Here is a 23,654-nt window from a genome sequence, read left to right as displayed (position 1 = left end):
GAAAAAGAGGGAAGAGGTGCAAAAAATAGGGAGGGAAAAGGGAGGAAAAAGAGGGAGGGAGGGAGGGAGGGAGGGAGGGAGGGAGGGAGAGGTGAAGAAAAGGGAAGGAAACAGAGAGAGGCAGCAGATTGCTAGGAAGGAGGGGTAGGAAGAGAGGTGTACACTTATAATGGGATGTTTGGGGAGCTATCGCTGAGAATGTGACATATATGCGAACCCCTGAAGAATGTGACGGAGTTAATTGTGCACATATCTGAAGAATAATCTTTCTAGGCAGCCGGAACAGCAAGCGAGATTGTCTGGAGGCTGATGCACATGGATAGCTTCTGGAACGGCAAGACCAGTGTGGCTGAGAAATGTGAGCAAACAGGAATAATAGATACTAGAAGATGACGCGAGAGAAGGGATCGGGGCACGGCCCCTTAAGGCCCTGTAGTACACTGTACAGACTCTGACTTCCTTTCTGAGAGAGGGGAGAAGACATTGAAGAGACATCCATTTTTGCCAAGAGACTATTACACCCCCAAGGAAGCCACTGAGGGCTGAAGGTCACCCTCTGGACCCCCAAGACGTTAAGAGGCCAGAGAAATTAGTAGCAACTTGCAAAAGAGTCTAAGAAGAAATGGCCAGGGCAACAGAAGGAAAGCTAAGAGTCTATTTCCTCCCAGCTCATTGAGGTCAACGTGTCATAGAGAAGAGAATCATCATGGTCTCAAATGTTACTGACAGGTCACATCAAGTGGACACTGAGAGCCACCCACGGGATCTCGCCGCAAGGGTCATTGGTAGGGCCGTGTGGACAAGAGCCTAGTGGAGACGGCTTCCAGGAAGCACTCGAGGAAAGGATTGGAGACAGCTGGTGCAGGCCGCGTTCTGGGGAGAATAAAGAGCATGGTGGGGTCAACAGTGGTGTTGCTTTAAAAATGGGAGACATCAATGGCAGGTTGGTACGCTGGTGAGATTGATCAAGTAGAGAGAGAATTAGTGAATATCTTGGTTGGCCTTCTAAGCATGTAAAGCAGAGCTCACTGACTTGAACACTGCTCCTAACTTTGGCATGAGCCACTCTCACCCCGCGCATCTGGATTTACATCACCCCCTCTGACAAGAAGGTTTGTCTTCCTCTGTCCACAGATCCAAGTTCTAGCCATATATTAAGTTTTGACTCAAGTCTTATTTCTTCTTTAACTATTTTAATTGAGTGATTGCTTCCTTGATTTTCCTTTGATAACACTTGGCATTTATAAAACACTTAACTACTTCTGTGTGCATAGGCGTGAGCTAGATTTCGGAGGAAAATGAGTTAAATAAAAAGAATGGGATTCACAGTCTTTCATCTGTCATTGTTGTGTATATGGGGTTTTTTATATACATAATTTTATTTTAAGACTTGGAAAGGCGAGTCAGTGTTTTCATCTCTATAGTACTTAGCATGATCACACCAAGAGGCATATAAAGGGCATTGTGTCATTCTTAAGTCTGCCTGCCATTATAGATATGTATCTCCTATGGGAAAATCATTGTCAAGGTTGTAGCATATTTTCTTCTGGATTTATTGGAGAACACGACACTTTATTCAAAAGTACGGCAGTAACAGAAGATACACTTCAGTTCCTTATAATGACCCATTAAAGAGAGTGGGGAAGTTAAAAAATAGCAGCAACAGGTGAGTGGGTGGGAAAATGAGACCAGATGGACAAGGAGACATGAAGCAATAAGTAGCAAGGAAGAGAGACAAGGAAAAGGGCAAGGAAAACCTGGGTGAACAAGAATGGGGTGGGAGGGAAGAAGAGGAAATAGAGGCTGGAAGGAAAAAGGAAATTAGCAGGCTGAAAGACTTGAGACAATTTAAGATTTTATTTGAAGTTCATGCTTGGTTCTTCACTATGAATTAACAACTCAGGAAACACACCTTCCTGTTAGGCATGTGTGTAATTCTTGCTAGATTTATCACAAGGAATTGTTGTACTGTAAAGTATCTGTACAGAGAATGGCGTAGCTCCTGGAGGGGGAGGCCCTTTCTGGGTTAGATCCCTGGGGAAGTTGGCATGTCTCTCAAACATGAAATAGGAAGTCAGGAGAAGCCCTTGTCTTGCTCATGATAAAAATCAAGCCATCCAGGGGACATTGTCTAAAAAAAGGAAGAAAAGGAAAAACTAATATAAATGGAGACTGAGCTAACATAAAATTGTATATTCAACCGCGTGAAGCTTAATCGATCATAATCTGACAATTATTAAAGATTTCTTGCTGCCAGTTGCCTTCTAATTGGCTTGACTCATAGTTCTACTACATTGCTGGTAGGCTTATTGTGGCTCATGTGTATTTTAGGTGCCTTCCAATGTAAGGGACTCATCTTCTGTTGGACCCATAGAGTTTCATTGGATAAACTGGGGATTTAGGTAAGAAAGCCTTTCTATCAAGTTTGTCTCGTTCTGGAAGACCTGCTGAAGCTTGTCCTCTATGGCGACCCCGCTGTTCTGCAGGAGAAAGATGGAGCAGTCGGCTACCATAAGAAGTGATGTTCTTGGAACGCCTCTGGGGCAGTCCCATTGTCCCCACAGGGGGGTCTGGATTAGAATTGATCCACCAGCAAAAAGTTCGACTTTTAAAAATAGTTCTTAGTTCTTTTATCCTTTATTGGATGTTTGTTTTACATCTATTTTGTCCTGGCTTTTCCCTCGCTTTTTTATTTTCTCAATAACATCTCCTAAAGAGCAAAAAATCTGAAATTTGATGAAGTCAAATTCATCCATTTTCCCTTTTGCGATTCGTTTTGTGTGTCTCTGCTAAAAAATTCTTTACCTAAGCCAAGATCACAAATGCTTCCTTGCATTTTTTTCTCTTACAGAAGTGTTAGCCTTTGCTTTTACCATTAAGTCAGTGAAGCACTCCAAGTTAATTGTTTAATATCACGTAAGGTAAGGATTGAGTTTCAATTTTTCATTTATTTATTTGGAATATGGATGCCTAACTAACTGTTTAAGTAACATTTGTTGAAAACATTATTTTGTATGCCTTGGTAGCTTCCCTTGGTAGCTTTGTTGGAAATCAATCGATCATGTACACTAAGTGTGTGTCTATTTTGAGGTTTTCTATTTGATTCCATTTATCTCTACCCCCGTCCTTTCAACAATATTTTGTTTGTCTGACTTTGTGGTGAGTGTTAAGATGAGGTAGTGAGAGCCTTCCAACTTTGTTCTTCTTCAAAACAAATTTAGTCATTCTTTTGTTTTTCTATATACATTTGAAAATTAATAAGTCGGTTTTTTTAAATGACTAAAAAAACCCAAACTTGCTGACATTTTAATTGGCATTTTATTAATATCAGTTTGGGGAGAACCTGACATTTTAACAATATTTAGTTACTTATTCAGGAGCATAAAAAACTTTCTATTGATGTGTCTTCTTATGTTACTCTCACCAGTGTCCTTTACTTTGGGGCATTAAATGTTGCTCATATTTTGCTAAAGGAAGCCAGAAATAGTTCTTCTTTCAGTATCAATGCACAGTATTTTAATTTCCAATAATTCGTTGCTAGAATATCGAAATCCAATGGAGTTTTATATTGACCTTGCATCTTGTGAACTTGCTAAATCCACAGGTTAGTGCTACTTGCTTGTTTTCTGACCCCTGTGGGATTTTTTTAAATGTGGACAATGATGTCATTTTCAATAAAGACAGTTTTGTCTTTTTCTTAGACTCTCTATTTTTAAAATCTAGTGTTGCTTTCAGAGGATTCAAGGAGAAAGGTCATGCCCCCAGCAAGCAAGAGGTCTGTGGTCCAATTCCTTATTTATATGAAGCACAAAATTAAACTGCTGCTTATATTACATGGATTTGCTTTTAAGAACTGTTTTTCCTGTTAAACTCTGCACGAGTCATGTATGCAACCGACTCCCAGTTTCAGAGCGTTCAAACAATAATGTTCAGTTTGAAGGAAATATTTCCTCTGTGGTCTACTTTTTAAAACGTCCATTTCGTGGCTAGACATAAGCCAAACGCCACAGGGCGGGGGGAAATTCCAGCAAGACCCGTGATTAAAGAGTGGAGATCAAGGGAGTGATGAATGTAAAGGACAGGAAGGAAGCTAATGCTGGGGTGGCTGCTCTAGTCCAGGAGACAGGGTACACTCACGGCCTTGCCCCAGGTTCCCAGACTGGGAGCATGCGCTGATTGGAGGTTGAGGAAGAGCTGCAGGAGAGTAAAGAAGATTCGAAAGAGCAGGGTTCAGATTCTCTGTGGCCTTCCTTAGGGATGTGGATGCCCCCAGCAGAACTCCACGGCTGGCTTGGAAGCTCTGGGCAGAGAATGTGGGCAAAAATAAAGGGCGAGGAATATCTGACGGGGCCCAAGAGGCCAGAGCAAAATATCTGGCAGATGGATCAAGATGTGCTAAGACAAGGAGGACTTTGAAAAATTGCTGTGTGAGCCCAAGGTCATTTAAAACAGAGGCTCATTTGAAACTCCCGAGAAATGGCCCCCTTCTCCACCGGCTCCTTGAAGGAACACAAACCAGCCCCCACCCCCTCGGTCAGTTCACCGACACCGGTACAAAGTTCATCAGTCAGCCTTCGTTCATGAGCCCAATCTGGAGTCCGGCATGGTTTCTGGTCCTGAGAATATACAGCAGACACAGGAGGAGGGTGACTTCAAGCTTCAAGCTCAACGTGGGCTTTGCATTTTAACGGCCGATGAAGCAGTCCATTTTTCCATCCTGAACAAGGATGTCAAACCCTAATCTTTCCCAACATTAACACTAAGCATGGTCATGGTCACTACTTTTGGGGTAAACTTGCCTATATCATCTGTGAAGTCTCTCTCTAAATAATGAAGCATTTATAAAATAATAGCTGCCCAGACCATCAACCACCCCTCTTTTCACTTTGAAGTATTCCTAAAGCCAAACCCACTGCCAATGAGTCTATCCTGACTCACAATGACCCTATCCAGGCGTTTGGGGGACATTAAAATCTTTACAGGAGCAAACTCATCTTTCCCCCATCGCCTGGCGGTCAGATTTAACCTTCAGACCTTGCACTTGGCAGCCCAGCGCCCAGCCCACGGTCCCACCAGGTCTCCTTCAAACGGTTCCTTTCAAACATAGAAAAATGGAGAGTCAAATGAGGTTCCGTGCTCCATTCAGAACGTGCATGACTATTAAACAACAACGACAACAATAAAAAAGCAGACTGGAAAGAGCCAGAAGCTTTGAACGCAGTGGGTCAACAATGCACCCGATGTAGGAGTCACAGATCAAGACATCAAACATGGAAAGGCATCAGAAGGCGTGAGAGTGTGGAAGCTGCCCCACGATTGGGTGACAAGGTTGGAGGAGAAATCGCAGAGCTATGCAGTTTCCACTGGGCCAAGGCTTTGCATTTCCTGCTTTATCTCAAAGCGAAAAGAACCCGGGGATCATTTCTCAAGGATTTTGACTGTCCCTGGGTTGATTTCCATATCTGGATGAGATATGCTGCCCCTTTCACACACGTGGGAAAATAACTTGGGCCACAGGCAGATTCAGGGAGAAAGGAGCAGGGCGGAAGGAACTATTCAATCAGTATGACAGATGTCTACTGACAAAGAGCATATACCTACCTCAGTGTCTTTCTCTCCATCAGAAAATGTCCGAGAAGGAATGCTTGTCCCCTGTAGCTCATTGACTTAGATGCATAACAACGGTCCTGTGAAGCAGCCTGTCGCTCTCGTGTGCGTATGGGGCGCGCACGCACGCGCATGTGTGTGTGTGTGTGTGTGTGTGTGTGTGCATAAGTGAATCCCCTCCAGCCCTGACAATTTTCCAGTGTGGCACTAAGCCTCTGCCATCTCTCAGGCGCATCCTTCACGTCCTCTCCCGTGACCCACTGAATAAGCGTCCGTTAGCCCCACACACCTCGGCAGGACAGGGAGCAGGGCTTGGCCTCTGCCCAGGGGTGAGGGCTTGTGACAGCTCCGGCCACAGCCTGACACTCAAGCCCAGCTCTGCTCCGGCAGCCCTGCAGGGAGCTCAGAAGACAGACAAGCAGCTGCGACAGGACGTGCCAAAATAGGCATTAACGTCGTCGTGTGGAAGGGAAACAGGCGGAGGCACAGAAAGGATTTGCCTCCCATTAGAATGGAGCTCTGCTTTACAATCTGAATCAAATTTCTTGGTCTTTTTTTTTTGGCTCCCCTCCCTTAGTGAAATCCAACTGGGTTCGACACCGACAGCTATTTATTGCTTTGGGACCCTACTAATTTTGAACGTGGCATCGAAGAGTAATGGAAATAAATATTCAAGAACACTTGGCCCAGACCCAATCAGCTTGACTCTTAGCAGGCAAACCATCCAAGCCTGTGTGCAGCTGCTCAGGGGAAGCGATCAGCTAATTTTGACAGGGCTGTTGAATAATCAGGGCGTAAGGGGGACGCCCTCCTGGAATCCGATGTGGAGCTTATCTCATCAGAGCACAACTATCAAACCTCCTCCTCCCTCATTAGGGAGGAGAGGAGGCTCTGGACGCTGGGTCCCCCATTACGCCCCCAAAGCACTCGAGGCTGTCTCAAGCCAGTGGTCATTTTGAAGCCGGCAAAGCAGAAGAGAAAATCCCTCCTCCTATTACGGTGATGACTGTATTTAATTCATTGAAGACCGGTCACCACTCGTCACTGCCAGCCCCAGGGCATCCTCAGAGTCACAGAAGAGTCTCTTCATGCAGTTTGAAGAAGCAGGGACCGCCCTGCCCCCTCCTCTGTCTGTCTTCAATATACAATTCATTAGAGGAATCCAAAAAACAATACTGTGCTATATGGTCGGGTGGCCAGCCTGGGGTTTTCCCTTGTATTGTGCAATTGTCTGAGAGCTGGACATCTTGGAGTTTAGGTGCAAAAGAAAAAGTTCTCCCCTAACACTCCTGCTGTTTGCTTTCTCAATTTAGGTTGCGGGTGACACAGGCCTGACTTTCATGGAAACACACACACACACACACACACAAACTAAACTCCCACACCCATGACCCACACTCACTTCTGACTCATGGCAGCCCTGGAGGACAGAGAAGGGCTCCCAAGGCTGTCGATCTCTACAGAAGGGGATGGCCATCTCTTCCTCCCAATGAGCAGCCAGCTGGTGCATCCCCACCACTGACCTTCTGTTTGGCAAACCCCCTGCCATGGATTCAACGTGGACTCTGAGCAGCCCTGGGAGACTGAGCCAGCGTGCTCCATAGGTTTGCCCGAGCTATGCATCTTTACAGAAACGGACTGCCACATTTCTGTCCCTTGGGGCTGCTTGTGGGATTCAATTGCCAACTTTGGGGGTAACACCTGAACATTTAACACCCAGCGTTTCTTTCTCCCCTTATGGGAAGTCCTAATTAGCTAGGACCGTGATTGAAATCCATGTCGTTCCTTGGATTCACAGTCAAGGCCCCTGGAAGTGGTAGTCAAGAAACCAACGCATTGCCTTGGGCAAATCTGCTGCACAAGCCCTTTCCAAAGCAAATCTGACACTTTGGGGACTGAGACATGCCTGAGGCAAGCCACAGCACGGTCCTATGCATGTGAAAGTTTAACAACGAATAAGGAAGACAGGAGAAGAAGTGATGCGTGTGAATTAAGGTGTTGGGGAAGGATAATGAAAATGACTGCCAAACCAGGAGGTCATAGGATGCCTGGTAAGGCTTGATCAAGGGCAACGTAACCGAGAGGAATTACTGAAACCCGAATGAAGGCAGAACATACTGGGACAAGAGGAAAGTAAAAGGAAATAGAGGAAAGACCCATGAGGCAAATGGGCATTTATAGAAGTCTAAATATAGGCATGCACATATGTAAATATATTTATATATAATGAGAGGGAAATAGATCTATGTATATATATTTATATGTTAGGTATTAAGGTAGCAGATGGACACTGGGCCTTGACTCAAGTCCTCCCTCAATGCAAGAACACTTTGTTCTAACAACCTAGCATTCCATGGTGCTCAGCTTCCCTATATATTCGCTGAAGACAAAGTGAGTGCATAAGCAAATGTGGTGAAGAAAGTTGATGATGCATAGCTATCAAAAGATATAGTGTCTGGGGTTTTAAAGGCTTAAAGATAAACAAGCGGTCATCTACCTGAAAAGCAACAAAGTCCAAATGGAAGAAGCATACCAGCCTGTGTGATCATGAGGTGTTGGTGGGATCAGGTATCAGGTATCAAAGACCCAGAACAAAGAATCATATCAGTGTGACTGAGGAGGAGTGTGGAGTGAAGACCCAAAGCCCATCTGTAGATAACTGAACATCCCCTTACTGAAGGGTCACAAGGAAGAGATGAGCCAGTCAGGGTGCAGTATAGCACCAACGAAACATACAACTTTCTACTAGTTCCTTAATGTTTCCTGTCCCCCACTATCATGACTATACCAGCTAGACCAGAGTATATACACTGGTACAGATAAGAGGTGGAAACACAGGGAATCCAAGACAGCTAAACTCCTCAGAACCAATCATGAGAGTAGTGATACCAGGAGGGTAAGAGAAAGGTGGTAGGAGAAAGAGGGAGCCAATTACAATGATCTACATATAACTCCATACCAGGAGGATGGACAACAGGTGAAGGGAGACATCGGTCAGTGTAAGTCATGAAAAAATTGTGATAACTTATAAATTATGAAGGATTCATGAGGGAGGGATGGAGGAAGGGAGGGAGAGAGGGAAAGAACAAAATGCGGAGCTGATACCAAGGGCTCAAGTAAAAAGAAAATGTTTGGAAAATGATGATGGCAACAAATGTACAAATGTGCTTGACGCAATGGATGGATGGCTAGATTGTGATAAGAGCTGTACGAGCCCCCAGTGAAATAATTTTTTAAAAAGAAAATTACTTCCAGGGAACAAACAAGTCTGTATTGGAAGAAGTACAGCTAGAATCTCCTTAGAAGTAAGGACGGCGAGACTTCGTCTCGTGCACTTTGGGCAGAGTAGCAAGAGAGGCCAGTCCCTGGAGAAGGACACCATGTTTTTTAAAGTAGATGGTCAAGCAAAATGAAGACCCTCGACAAGATGGCTCGACACAGTGCTGGCTCCAAGAGTGGACTCAAACTAGCAATAATGGCGCAGCCCTGAGCAGTGTTTTCTTCTGTTGTCCACAGGGTCGCTAGGAACTGTAGCCTACTCAGTTGCACATAGGTCAAGAACATACTCTGTGAGCTTCAGACAGGATATTTACAAAACAGATGCTGGTGGGCCTGTTTGCCCCCAGGTACCCATTTCCACACGAGCAATTAAGTTAAATTGCCATGGCCTGAACAGTGGAGTCTGAGTTGCGGTCATATGATTAAAAAAAGGAACATTTCCTATTGAATGTTGTTAATTCTTAAAGTATTGCAATCTGACTCTCTCCAAACCTACTTTTATTACAGCCAGTCCCGATTTTCTATGTCCCAATCTATTTAAAGTTGACTATTATAACTAGAGTGACTTTAGAAAGTAACCAGACAGCTCGAGAGACAGGGGAGACCAGTGGTCTCTAAAGGATGTCATTTGTATGTCATTTAAAACAGCAGCTCTATCGGGTAGAAAGAATGGGAAACGACTCCATAGAACCAACTAACATGAAATCTATTCATTGAATCCAATTAAGAGGTGAAGCAAAGTGATGGATGATGAGTCTTTGGAGGGAGGGTCATATGATATCTTAAAGCGGAGTCAGTAATTACAAAAGAATGACCTTAAATTAAGATAACCTAGAAATCCTGGTGGTGTGGTGGTTTTGCACTGGGCTGTGATCCGCATGGTCGGCAGTTCAAAATCACTAGGGAGAAAGACTGGGCTTTCTACTCCCCTAAACAGTTTGTCTTGGAAACACACATGGGGTCGCTGTGAGTCATCATTGACTTGATGACAGTAAGACAGTCTTGTTTGTAAGGATTTAAGGAGCCCTGGTGGTGCAGAGGGTGACATATTGGGCCACGGACCACAAGGTCAGCAGTTTGAAACCACCAGTCACTCCATTGGTGAAAGACAAGACTTTCTATTCCCATAAAGAGTTACACCTCACATATATCCAAATGTGTTTCATACAACTGATATATGAATTGTGTGGTAGTTACCTAATCTGGTGTCAATTTGAGGATTAAGAGTGACGGGATGGAGTTTAGCCTGTCAGTCAGATTTCAGCTTGATGATCTCATTTGGAGGTGCTAAGGAGATAAATAGCTTGCTAGAGGTGGGACACTTGCTCACTCCCTGTGAGACATCCCTGTGGAGAAGACACATGGAGAAAGGCTGATGGAGCCAGACCTCTGGAACTGGATAAGCCACATGAATATCCCTGCCAGCGCTGAGATGCCTACAATGCCACTGGATCCACAAGACTTCCCACCCACTGGTCTGGGGGATCTTCCTGCATTCGGTGTCATTGCATGTGTTTTGTGAGTCTGAAGAGGATCTTTATAGGTTGGTATCAGACATATGGGCTAATACTGGACTTATGGATTTGATCTGGATTGGGACATTTTTTCAATATTCAATTGCCCTTGTATATAAACCTCTTTCTTATATACCTGTGTGTCTCCTTGGATTTGTTTCTCTAGTCTATCCAGACTAACAAAGATTATTATAAGAGCTGTGAGAGCCCCCAGTAAAATGATAAAAATGATTTTAAAATGATAAATGATAGAAAAGAGTTACAGCCTCAGAAACCCACGGTGGCAGGTCTACCCTGTCCTATAGGGTCACTACCAGTCAGAATCTACTCAATGGCAGTGAATTTGTTGGGTTTTTTCTTTTGAGTATTATGTGTAGGGCGGAATCCCAGGACAATACAGTGAACATACTCAGTAGTCAACCAAATGGTTGGAGTTATGAGTTTTTGGAGAGGAGCCTCAAAGGAAAGGCCTGATATTCTCCTTCCAGAAAGTCACCACTGATGGTGGGGAGACAGTCGTAAAGATCAGTGGACAGACCGACCTGGAATTATGTATGCTTTTTCAGTTTTGTTGTTGTTGTTGTTTTGCTATTTTCCCCCCTCTATCTTTTGTTTTCTTTTTGTTTCCTCTCTATCATTGTTGTTTTGCCTATCTATATTATATAGACATGGGAAGCAAGCCCTAGGAGAAAGCAATGGGGACGACAGTTCCAGAGGGACCTGGGGGAGGGAGGAGGGAGAGCAGAGGAGCAGTGAGCAAATAACATGACAGACAAGGAAACAACTAGGGAATTAAAAGCAACAATGAGGAGGACATAGAGATCCTGGTGGGGTTGGAGCAACAGCAATCTAGCTGAGAGGAATTACTAAGAGGCGGAAGAAGGGCGAGCGTGCTGGTGGACCAGGAAGAAGGTCAAAGGAAACAGGAAGGATCTAAGAAGTGAAGTTCTGGATAGAGGTATAAACATAGGTGTGTATATATGGAAATACATTAATTCATTCAAATAGAGGTATTAGTCTACATACATATATTTATATGGCAATACATTGAAGAAGTGGACGGACTTTGGGCTTGGCCCAAGCCCTCACTCAACGCAAGAACACTTTGTTCTAACAACCTGGCACTCTGTAATGCTCAACTTCCCAAGACATGATGGCTGAAGACAAAATAATGGGTGCAACAAAGCCCACGGGGACAAAGCACACCAGACACCAGCCTGTGTGATCACGAGGTGTTGAGGGGATCAGGTAGCAGACACCAAAGAACAAAAATCATCATTGTGTGATCACCTTCCCCATATAAACACTGAAGACAAATGTGTGCATAAGTAAGTGTGGTGAAGAAGGCTGATGGTGCCTGACTATCGAGAGATATAGCATCTGGGGTCTTAAAGGCTTGAAGGCAAACAAGCGGCCATCTGGCCCAGAAGCAACAAAGCCCACATGGAAGAAGCACACTAGCATGTGTAATCACGAGGGGTATAAGGGGCCAGGTATCAAGCACCAAAGAACAAAAAATCATATCATCGTGAATGAGGGGGAGTGTGGGATGGGGACCCAATGCCCATCTGTAGACAACTGGACATCCCTTGCAGAGGGGTTGTGGGGAGGAGATGAGTCACTCAGGGTGCAGTGTAGAATCGATGAAACACACAACTTTCCTCTAGTTCTTAGATGCTTCCTCCCCCACCACTATCATGACCCCAATTCTACCTACAAACCTGGTTATACCAGAGGATGCACAGTGGTGCAGATAGGAACTAGAAACACAGGGAATCCAGGACAGATGATCCCCTCAGGACCAGTGGTGAAAGTGGTGATACTGGGAGGGAGGAGGGAAGGGGAGGTAGAAAGGAGGAGCCAATTACAAGGATCTACATATAACTTCTTCCCTAGGGGATGGACAACAGAAAAGTGGGTGAAGGGAGATGTTGGGCAGTGTAAGATATGATAAAATAATAATTTATAAATTAACAAGGATTCATTAGGGAGGGGCCACGGAGAGGGAGGGAAAAAAGAAAAATGAGGGGCTGATTCCAGGAGCCCAAGGAGAAAGCGAGTGTTTTGAGAATGATGAGGGCAACGAATGTATATGTGTGGTTTACACAACTGATGTTTGTATGGGTTGTGAGAAGAGTTTTATGAGCCCCAATAAACTGATTAAAAAATAATAATAGAGAGCGCATAAGCAAATGTGGCAAAGAAAGTTGATAGTGCCCAGCTATCAAAAGATAAATCATCTGAGGTCTTAAAGGCGTGAAGTCAAGTAAGTGGTCATCTAGCAGAAAAGCAACAAGCACCCATGGAAGAAGCACACCAGCCCGTGCGATCATGAGTTGTCGATGGGACCAGGTAACAAGCATCAGAAGACCCAAAACAAACAAACAAAAAGCACATTGTTGAGAACAAGGAGGAGTCAGAGCAGAGACCCAAAGTCCATCTGTAGATAATAGGACATCCCTTCACAAAGAAGGGAATGAGTCAACCAGGGTGCAGTATAACACCGATGAAACACACAATATTCCTCTGGTTCTTTGAAACTTCCTCACCCCCACCACCACCAGCCCTGTCCACTATCATGACCCCAGTCCTGCCTTTCAGTTCTGGCTAGACAAGAGCAGGTACACTGGTACAGATAAGAACTCACAACACACAGAATCCAGGTAAGATAAACCCCTCAGGACGGGGTTCTCAACCTTCCTAAGGCTGTGACCCTTTAATACAGTTCCTCATGTTGCGGTGGCCCCCCCAAAAAACCATAAAATTTATTTTCATTGCTACTTCATAACTGTCATTTTGCTATTGCTATGAATTGGGCAACCCTTGTGAAAGGGTTGTTTGACCCCCCCCAAAGGGGTCGCGACCAACTGATTGAAAACCACTGCCTCAGGAAGAGAAATAGGAGTAGTGATACCAGGAGGGTAGAGGGAAGGTGGGGGAAGAGGGAAAGAAAGGGAAATCAATCGCAATGATTGACACATACTCCCCTGCAGGGGGCACAAACAACAGAAACCTGGGTGAAGGGAGACAGCAGTTGGTGTAAGATATGAAAATAATGTATAATTTATCAAGGGGTCATGAGGGTGAGAGTGGGGAGGGATGGAAAAAAAGAGGAGCTGATACCAAGGACTCAAATCAGAAGTAAACGTTTGGGAAATGATGATGGCATCCTAGGTACAAGTATGCTTGATACAATTGATATATGGATTGTTCTAAGAGCTGGAAGAGCCCCAATAAAATGATCTTTAAAGAAAGAAAGTCTCAGAAACCCAAGGAAGCAGCTCCAACTCTCCTGTTGGGTCCTTGTGAGTCAGAACAGAGTTCCACTCTGACATACATGGGGTCACCATGAAGCGGGGCCGCTTCACAACCACTGGCTCTGGTATATGTGGCACATTGACTCAGCGCCCACGGTTGGCACACCCAAACCAACCCGAGCCCATTGACTGTCCTTGAGCTGATTCTTAATCTCAGCAGCTCTCTGGACACAGAACTGCTACACAAAATGCCGCCCTTTGGTCGACAGCTCAGTGCTGTGTGCCCAGGGCTCCTTTGCTAGCCCTGTAAAAGGCCCAGTACGGCATCCGTTGGTGAGAAAAAATTATTTGGACATTTGCCACTGTTCGTTCCACATCCAGGCCAATCTCTCCATTTGATGTGCAACTCAGTCTCTGAGAAGGTGGTCCTGATGCACTGGGTATGGAAACTTCAACTTCCTTGAGAGTGTATTCCCAAATTTCTTGGAAAGATAAGTGAACCTAATGTGGGGCTGTAACTCGTTCTTTTGTGGGTACTTGTATTTTAACTCCAGACAAGCTTACAACTAAATTTCAAGATGTTTACATAGGCCTAACTCACAGTACTAGTGTGTATGTGTGTGTGTGAGAGAGAGAGAGAGAGAGAGAGAGAGAGAAATTGAGGAATAATTTGTGTGTGCCTTGTATTTCCAATATTTATATCACATTAGCATTTGGGCACAGATTGTTTATAAACAGTATTGAAGATTTTATATGAGTTAACTTATAAGGAGATTCTGGTGCTAGACAAATTGAGAGACCTAAAAAAATGAGATGTAGAGCATGTATAAGTATCAGTGTCATTTAAAATGTTTTTTAAAAGCTTATGTCTATAGGTGGGACCAAATATTAATCAATGACCTTCTCACAGTTCTTACAAATGCATAACAATCTTATTATAGATAGCCCAATTAGATTTACTAACAGAAAGGTCTTGATTTTTAAAATTTGCCTTTTAAAATCAAATATAAATGTTAGAAAACACATGTCACATAAGTGCAATCTTTCCGCTTGTAGTGTATAAAAATACACCTCTTCTCGGAGGTTGCACGCGCGTGGAGCAGTACGTCTGGTGGCGAAACTCTTTGATAGCGCTTCATCTCCTTCCGCAGGATGCCGCGCAAGGATCGGGGTTTCCTTGGCTGCAGAATTTCCTGTTCTCCATATCTCAAGCTCAATGCAGCAATTATGATGTGCAGAACTTGCAAAATACATTTCTCTTCGCTCACCTCGGCAGCTTGGTCTAAATTAAGCACAATTAATGCCCCCACCCAACCTCCCAACACTAAAACTCGCAGCCTGTGATGTTCACTATGCCAACATTCATTTGCACAACAAATTCTGAATGGTATTATTTCTTATAGTAATCGCTAACAAAATGCAGGCTTATCTATGACCACCGGCAGCTCCCAAAGTATCCTAACCAATAAGAAAGGTGGTAGTGTGCCTAAGTAAAGCTAAAACACACAGAGAGAAAAAAGAAGAAAAAACCCAGAGCTCTAATCACACCTAATCTCATACGCATGAAAATCAGCCACCATGTCAGCACTTCAAAACCACATTTGAAATTGTGCTGAGACCATGTTTTGAAATAAACTCTCTCCAAAAGTAGTCAGTTCTGTAGAGTATAAAAGGGGAGCCGTAATGGCTTTCAAGTGCTATTATCTGAAGCATCACAAATTACAATGGGGGAGATGTAGCCTATTATAAATGGCTTACCTAATGGGCCTTTATTATTGGTTTACATTTATTGAGAATAAATAAAGCAATAAACACAAAGGCATACATCTGAAATCTAAACCCTACCTTTCTATTGTACTGATCCTTACAAAGACCTCTCTGTTTGTATCAAATAGACCAGGACAGTTCACACTAGTCTACCTTGGTTTTTCTCTCACAAATGAATCTCAGTGTCTTTCCCCATGGTCAACCTGGACACCATTCTGCTTTCTTTAATGAGTCTCCAGCACAATCCTCTTCCTGGTAAACTTTCGCAGGATACCTATCCTGAACCACTATGACAACAAATCATTGTAGCCATTGTCCACACAAAGTGTTCTACTTCCATTTCTTATTTCTACAGGACAAGCATTTGCCAAGGCTTCCTTGGGATTCCTTGTCTTCTGACATTTGGTTTCCTGTTCCGAGGGAAGACACTCACCAGTACGTAAATTCCTTGGCAAGACGTTCAGAATTGTGCTAGTCTGGATTGACTAGAGAAACATATCCAGAAACACTCATATATATGTAAGAGAGAATTTTATATCAAGAAGTAATATTTGCATCAATAAAACATTCCAGCCCAGTCCAGATAAATTCCATAAGTTCAATATTAGCCCATAAGTCCAATATTAGTCCATGAATTCCTCTTCATACTCATGCAGCACATGCAATGATGCCGAATACAGGATGACCACAGGACGGTGTGTGGAAAGTCCTGTGGATCCAGTGGCAGTGGATGCATCTCCAGGGCTCTGGCTGCCATCAGCGTGGCTCCATGTGGCTTGTCAACAGGAATGTGTAGCAGAGAGAGTGTGTGTCTCCCCTCCAGAGATAAAGAATAAGGTACCAGAATCCTCTTGAGAAGGACATACCTGATTGACAGGCCAGACTTCACCCCTTCATTCTTTTATCAAGTTGGCATTAAATTGTGTAACTACCACAAGAGTTGATCTGCTTTTAGAAATAGACCCCTTTTCGTGAATTGGGCAGGTGTTCTTCCACATGGATAAGAACGGACTGTGATCATTTAAGAATCCCCGGTGAAGTAGTGGGTTATGCTCTGGGCTGTTAACAGAAAGGTCAGCAGTTCTAAAGAGGAAGCCAGCCTTTCTACTCCAGGACTTGGAAACCCACGGGGGCAGTGAATCTATCCTCTAGAGTCATTATGAGTTGAAACAGACACAACGACAATGAGTTTGATTTGGGTTGATTGATTTGCAGCCATGACGACCACCCTGCTCCTCTCCATCCTGCAACTTAATAAGATTCCCAGGGGGACGAAGAACCCTGGGAGAAGATATGCCATCCTTTCTCCTTCACTAACATCCTGCTTCCCCACCCCAGGGTGACTTAGATACGAGCCCTCGGCGCTTCCTTTTCCCTCCACGGTGATTCTGACGCATGTTGTTGTCCTTCCATGACATCAAGTCAGGTCCCAGGCAACAGCAGGATGAAACACTGACCCTTCGTCCTGCACCAGCCTCCTAATCCGTACGTTTGAGCCCATTGTTGCAACCACCGTATCAATTCATCTCATCCAAGTTCTTCCTCTTTTTGGCTGCCCCTCGATCCAGCATGATATCCTACTCCAGGGAGTGGTCTCTTCTGATAACATGCCTGGTGCCCCTGAGACTCATAGCAGTGCGATATGACAGAGTAGGGCTGCCGCCTCAGGGTTTTCACAGCTGTGACCTTTATGGAATAGACCAGCTCTTTCTCCCCCAGAGCAGCTGGGAGCGGTGAGCCAACAACTTTTCGGTTAGCATTCGAGCACCCAACCACGGCACCACCAGGGCACCCGTGGGACCCAGTGCCAACTAACAATGTGTGTCCTTTTGTTCAAAAAGAGGATGAAGGCTTTCAGGATTCCAGCAGCCGAGCAGGAGACCCAGTGCGGGGTTCATCTAAGGGCAAGGCTCTACTGCACAACTGCCCAGGTTGTATACCCAGGAAGGAAAAAGACAGATTGCAGGCCCTCACTACCAGCAGGTCTCTGAAGCCTACGTGCAAGAATTGTTGTCGCTGTTGGGCGCTGTGAGTCAGGGACCCTATTACAGCAACAGGAAGCACTGGCCATGCCCACACCATCCTCACACTTGTTGTGATGCTTGAGCCCAATGCTTCAGCCCCCGGGTCAACCTATCTCATTGAGGGTCTTCCTCTTTATCACTAACAAGATGTCTTGCTCCACGGGCTGGTCCCACACAATGGGAGGTGAGATGAAGTCCCACTATCGTTGCTTCTAAAGAACATTTTGGCTGAACTTCTTCCAAGACAGTTATTCATTCTTCTGGCAGTCTATGCTAGATTAATATTGCCCACCGACGCTGTAAGTGAAAGGCCCCGATTCTTTTTAGTCTTCTTGCTTCCTGGTCCAGTTTTCACAAGCATAGGAAACCACTGAAAATGCCATTGCTATGCCAGGTCTACCTTAGTCCTCAAGGTGACTTCTTGGCTTCTTAGCACCTGAAAGCAGTCTTTTGTAACAGATCTGCCCGATGCAAAATGTTGTTTCATTTCTTGGTGGCTGCTTCCATGAGTGTGGATTGTGGATCCAAGTACAGTGAGCATAAACACCACGTGAAAGAGATCATTATAGACTGGGCAGTAAGCACAAGTAAACCCATGCTTATTGGGTAGTTTGCCCTTGATTGAGAGGTTGCAACCTGGAGAAAAAAAAGCAAAGCCATGAGCGCCAGAGGTGTAGCCAAGTCAAGGCCATGACCGATTCTGATTCATGGTGATTCCATGGGATACAGCGTAGAACTGCTCCCCGGGGGATTCTTGGCGTGAATCTTGATAGAAGCAGATCTGAGGAGCTACCGGATGGGTTCAAACCACCAACCTTAAGGTCAGTAGTCAAGTGCCAACTGCTTATGTAGCCTGGGAATGAGACTGCAAGGCCATTTACAGGAATAAACACCAGATTCAAAATCATACAGCAGATCAGAAGTACCTCCCTGAATGAAGGTGTAACATTTAATTTGTACAGCTCTTTAATTGCAAAGTTGATGAATTGAAAAGGGAATCTTTGCATAATACTTTAAGAATCAATACCTATGCTACACATGGACTCTTGAAATTTAAATACTAATGCAGGAAGATGAAGCCGATACTTCAGAAGGCACTTTAAGACCTTGCACTACCTTGGAAAAAGCACTAGGAATTTTTTGATGAATTAAATTATTTCATGGGTTTATAGATCTATTTAATTAAATTCATTTCTTGATGAAAGCAAGCATTAATACACCAGTTAATCCCTAATTCGCAGAATATTAAATTAGTTTTCATTAAAGAAAGTAGATTGAATTATACATAATAGGGATGGGGGTCCAAACAAATCTTTGTTGAGAAAAATGAATAAATGGATCAATGCAAACGAGTCCGTTTTCTAAAATCTCATCATTGCAATTTGCCTATCTCAAAACTGCCTTTTTTTTTCACAAGGTGGCCAGAGAAGATAATATTTAAACACACACCCGATTTTCAGAATTGACCTGATATTGCTTTTATTTCCCACGTAGCAAGCTATTCAAAACATTCGTGGTCAATTGTAGGACCACTCCACCGAACCTCAGTAGAATTGAGGCAGGAGGCTGTGTGAGTCGTACTGATTGAAGCTCGGCTCTATGCCTGGAAAGTGGAGCCATGTGTAAGACATGGTACTGTCTTCCCATGGCGCTTTAACATGAACTGCGCTGTTTTGATATAATTAAGGCATACTTTTATGACACCAGGATTAATTTTAAAAATAACATAAAACAGCTTTTTAAAAACTGCACGGAGCATGTGCAGTGTCCAAAATTTGGAAAACAGGCAAACAAGCTGTGTCTCTTCACAGGGCAGTGGCAGCTTTTCAAGAGGACAATAGTGGCTACTGAGGGCAGACAGGGCTGAGCTGGTGGAACGATTCTCTGACAGAGAACTGTGCAGATTAATAAAGAGCAAAAACACACCTTAGCAAACCCTACCTGAAGACCTGGAGGCTCCTGAGAAGCAGGCAGAGAGACTGGAGAGGGTTCGGGGTGGGATGGTTCAGTGTTCCAGCCGGGGAGGCTTTGACCTGAGTTCAGACTGTGCCACAAGGGCAGAAGTGTTGAGAGGAGGAGGGAGTTGGTACACCGGGACTAGAAGCCCACAGTCTAAACCATTGAAGAACTGAGCAGAGAGTCAGCAGCCATAGCAGCTGGAAAGTGATGAGAGAAATTAGAAAAGAAAGGCAGGAGCCTCAGATTCTCTCTGCAAGTCCCCCCCCCACCCCCCCAGGTCTCCACGGCCCTCCAACAGATGCCTGTGCAGGCGGGAGTCCTATCGAATCCACTGTTAGCTAGTCAATCCCAACGGATAGTGCCCCTATGAGACAGGATAGAACTGCCTGCTTTTGGTTACCAATGCTGCCAATCTTTACCGGAGCGGAAAGCTTCATCTTTTTCCTGAGGAGCAGCTGGTGGGTTAGAACCGCTGCCTCCAGGGTTCCTAAGGCTAAAGAACTAAGAGATGCTGCCGACTACTTGCCAAAAACTCAAATACCTCTGCTAGTGGTTCTCGCGTGGGTGAGTTGAGGAGTGGCAAGGGTATTACTTCCTGTAATGGAAAGACAGCCCATCTACGGAAATAATGTCCTACCCAAAATGACATTTGCACCCGACACTTAAGGCTGCTCTGGGGAGAAGCCCCAGACCTCCCGGGTGACCTCGGATTGCATTTTCCCATTGAGACATCGCTATGATTGAGAGTTAGATTTGCTTCGGGGACAAAATACCCGGGTCAGTTGCTATGGAGTCAATTCCAACCCACGGGGATCCATGTAACCCCATGGATCAGAGAAGAACTGTGCTTTACAAGACAAACAAGCCCCATCGGAATCTCCTTTCAATGGGGTGTGCTACCCCCTGGCTAAGGAATCACATTCCCAACCTCTTGTTCTCCTGGGCCGCAGGCCTTGCTGGTTGTTGAAAGCAGCCAACCAGACTTTGTGTTCTTTATCCCCCCCTATAAATCATTTTATTGGGGGCTCTTATAGGTCTTATGACAATTCATACAACAATTGTATCAAGCGCAATAGCACATCTGTTGCCATCATCCTTTGCAAAACACTTTCTTTCTACTCGAGTCTTGGCATCAGCTCCTCTGTGCCCCCTCCCTTCCTCACCCTCCCACACTGGTGACTTCTTGATAAGTTATCAATTATTATTTTCATACCCTACACCATCCACTGTCTGCCTTCACCCACGTTTCTGTGTTCGCCACCCCCACCCCCTCACCAAGGGTGGTTGGTTATATGGTGATCGTTGTGATCGGTTCCTTCTTTCTCCCCCTACTTTCCCCCTACATTCATGGTATCCCTGCCCCCATAATTGTTCCTGGGCGGGTGGGGGGGGCAGTATCTGTCCTGGATTCCGTGTGTTGAGAGCTCTGTACCAGTGTATACGCTCTGGTCTAGCCGGATTTGTACAGACCTCGTCTGCTAAGGTGTGGGTTTGAATTCCACCCTCTTGGTTAGCAGCAAGGCCCTCAACCCTGTGCATCACGCAGGAGCGTCCTTGATTCACCCTCGCTCACTGCCAGCCAGTGGACACTGACCTAACTGAGCAGGGGAGAACTGCCCCTGTGCATTCCCGAGACCGCATCTTCATGGGAGTAGAAAGCCTCATCTTTCTCCCATGGAGCTTTCAAACTGCTGACTTTGTGCTCAGCAGCCCGACTTTTACCCACTACGCCATCAGTCTAGGTGTGAGCATTCTTCAATTTATCCTGCTTAGGTCACCTGGCAAATCCCCAGTCTGAGCAGTCATGTCTTTCACCAATTTTGGAAAGTTCTCAACTCTAAAATTCCCTCACACTCCTTATTGCCCGGCACTGGAGTTCCAATGAAATATAATCATGCTCAATTTTCACATCTTATTTTCAACCTCTCTTAACCTTCTTGTACCTTCTGTACTTCCTTATCTCTCTGTACTCTGATCTGAAGCATTTCCTCAGAACTCTCTTCCAGTTTACTGATCTTCTAATAATATCATTTGTTGTGCTAACCCCTTTATTACATTTTAAATTTCAAAACAACACTCTTCATTTCCACTTGATTCTTTCCTTCATGGGGCTAGTCCCTTCCAAGTGTTGCATTCCTATACGCTTCCGTTCCTTTGTCTATGCCTTTGGTCATTTTCAACATTCTAATTGTTTAACTTTCCACATTGTCCATTGATAAGTCAGGTTTCTGCCCCCTGTGTCCAGTCACTCTGTGCTCATAAGGAACCGACTTCTCATTGGCTGTGTAATTTTGGGCTTTATCTTCAAGAGGGTGTCTCTGTTGGGCATCCTTCCAAGGGATTGCAGGCTAATCTCTGCAGAAGCGTCTTGCATTTGTTTCTGTCAGGTACTCTGCGGACGGAGGTTGACTGATCCGGGACATTTCATAGGTACATCTGTTAGGTGAGAGAGTCATTGGTCCATAGGTAAACTGGATTCTCACACCCATGCCTGGTACAGCCTGGGATGATGAGTTCTCTGGGCCCAGGCTGAGACACGGAAGCTACCTTGGTGGCTCCCTTCGGATGGAGGTTTGTTACCGTGGTGAAGGGAAATTTCTCTCTTTTTAAATTTTTAATCATTTTATTGGGGGCTCATACAACTCATCACAATGATACATACTGTATATACTCGTGTATAAGCTGAGTTTTTCAGCACATTTTTATGCGGCTTTCGTGGCAAAATTAGGTGCCACGGCTGATACCGGGTCGGCTTATACTCAAGTATATACGGTACATCCATTGTGTCAAGCACATTTGTACATTTGTTGCCATCATCATTCTCAAAACATTTTCTTTTTACTTGAGCCATTGGTATCAGCTTCTCAGTTTTCCCCCTCCCTCCCTCATGAACCCTTGATAATAAATTTTTATTATTATTAAAGTTTGTAGCTCTTCACCTTACTTTTCTGTAACTCTCACTGAATGATTGGATGAAACAATGAAAATAGAGGCCATAGAAGGGATAGGCCAGTTTTGGGTGAGTCATCTTTGAAGCAGGAGCAAAAGGAGAGACATCTCAGGGTCTGAAGGGCATGTTCCGTAACACTGTCTGAAGAGGGGGAGGCCAAGGCCATAGGCATCAGAGACCGTGAGACAGAGCAAGGGGAGCCGTGCTGAGACGATGGGGCTGTGAGAGCAACAGGCTGGCTTCTTGGCCCACAGAGGCAGAAGCCAAGGGGCCATGTGTCTGAGAGACTGAGCACGGGAAAGAGACACACGTGGCTGATGACTGAAGAGAGGACCCATAATTATATCCTTACTGTTTATTGACCGTGGCTTATGGCACCTGATTTACTTACCTAATTATTGGTCTGAGTGGCTAAAAAAAAATAGCAAAGAGAAGGAAATTAACACTGAAATGGACTTGGAATCTTTAGGGACAAACAAGTTCATTTCAAACATTTTTTAAAAAAGAAAAGACTGGTAGACGCCTCCTGGTTTACCTGTGTCCAGGCCAGGGCAGATGCACCCCGCATCAACCCAAAGCAAAAGTGCTTGTCAACCAAATTTGGTTAAGCGTCTCTTCTTCCTGGGTCCCTGAACTTTGACCCGCTCTCAGCTTGCACCAATAAACTAAAACACAAGCAAAATCTCACTCACTGCTGTCAAGTCTGTTCCGACCCACGGTTGTCCTATAAGATGGAGTAGAACTGCCTCACGGGGTTCCGAAGGATGTCATCGTAATGGAAGGAAGTGGTCGTGTTTGCCCCCTAGAGTTGTTGACCTTCCCGTTAGCAGGCATTGCTTAACCACTGCACAGCCAGGGCCCCAACACCCTATCCCTCATGAAGAGAGAAAAGAGCCCAGGGTCTGGAGGGCATGTTCTGTAACGCTGTCTGAAGCGGTGGAGGTCAAGGCCATAGGCATCAGAGACTGGGGCACAGAGCAAGAGGAGCCGTGCTGAGACGATGGGGCTTTGAGAGCAGCCCTCTTAGCACAGGGCTGGCCTAGCTTGGCAACATTCTTAGCTACCATCCCATGACCTGACCCACCCACCTCACTTCTCCTAGCCTTGTTTACTCTCGGTCTTTCGAAAAGAAAACATGCTTGTCCTGAAGTCAGGCTCTTGCTGACTTCATGGTCATAATGCCCTCTCTATTGCAGTGATCCCCGCCCCTCCCACTGCTGTAATAGTCCCTTTCTTTTTCCCCTTTTCCCTCCTGAGCAAAGATTATATCAGAGTCTGGATTGTTTTATTTGGTACC

Source organism: Tenrec ecaudatus, chromosome 6 (genome assembly GCF_050624435.1).
Source record: "Tenrec ecaudatus isolate mTenEca1 chromosome 6, mTenEca1.hap1, whole genome shotgun sequence".
In the NCBI taxonomy this organism is placed as follows: domain Eukaryota; kingdom Metazoa; phylum Chordata; class Mammalia; order Afrosoricida; family Tenrecidae; genus Tenrec; species Tenrec ecaudatus.
The sequence above is the reverse complement of the archived record's forward strand: the minus strand, read 5'-3'. Positions refer to the sequence as shown.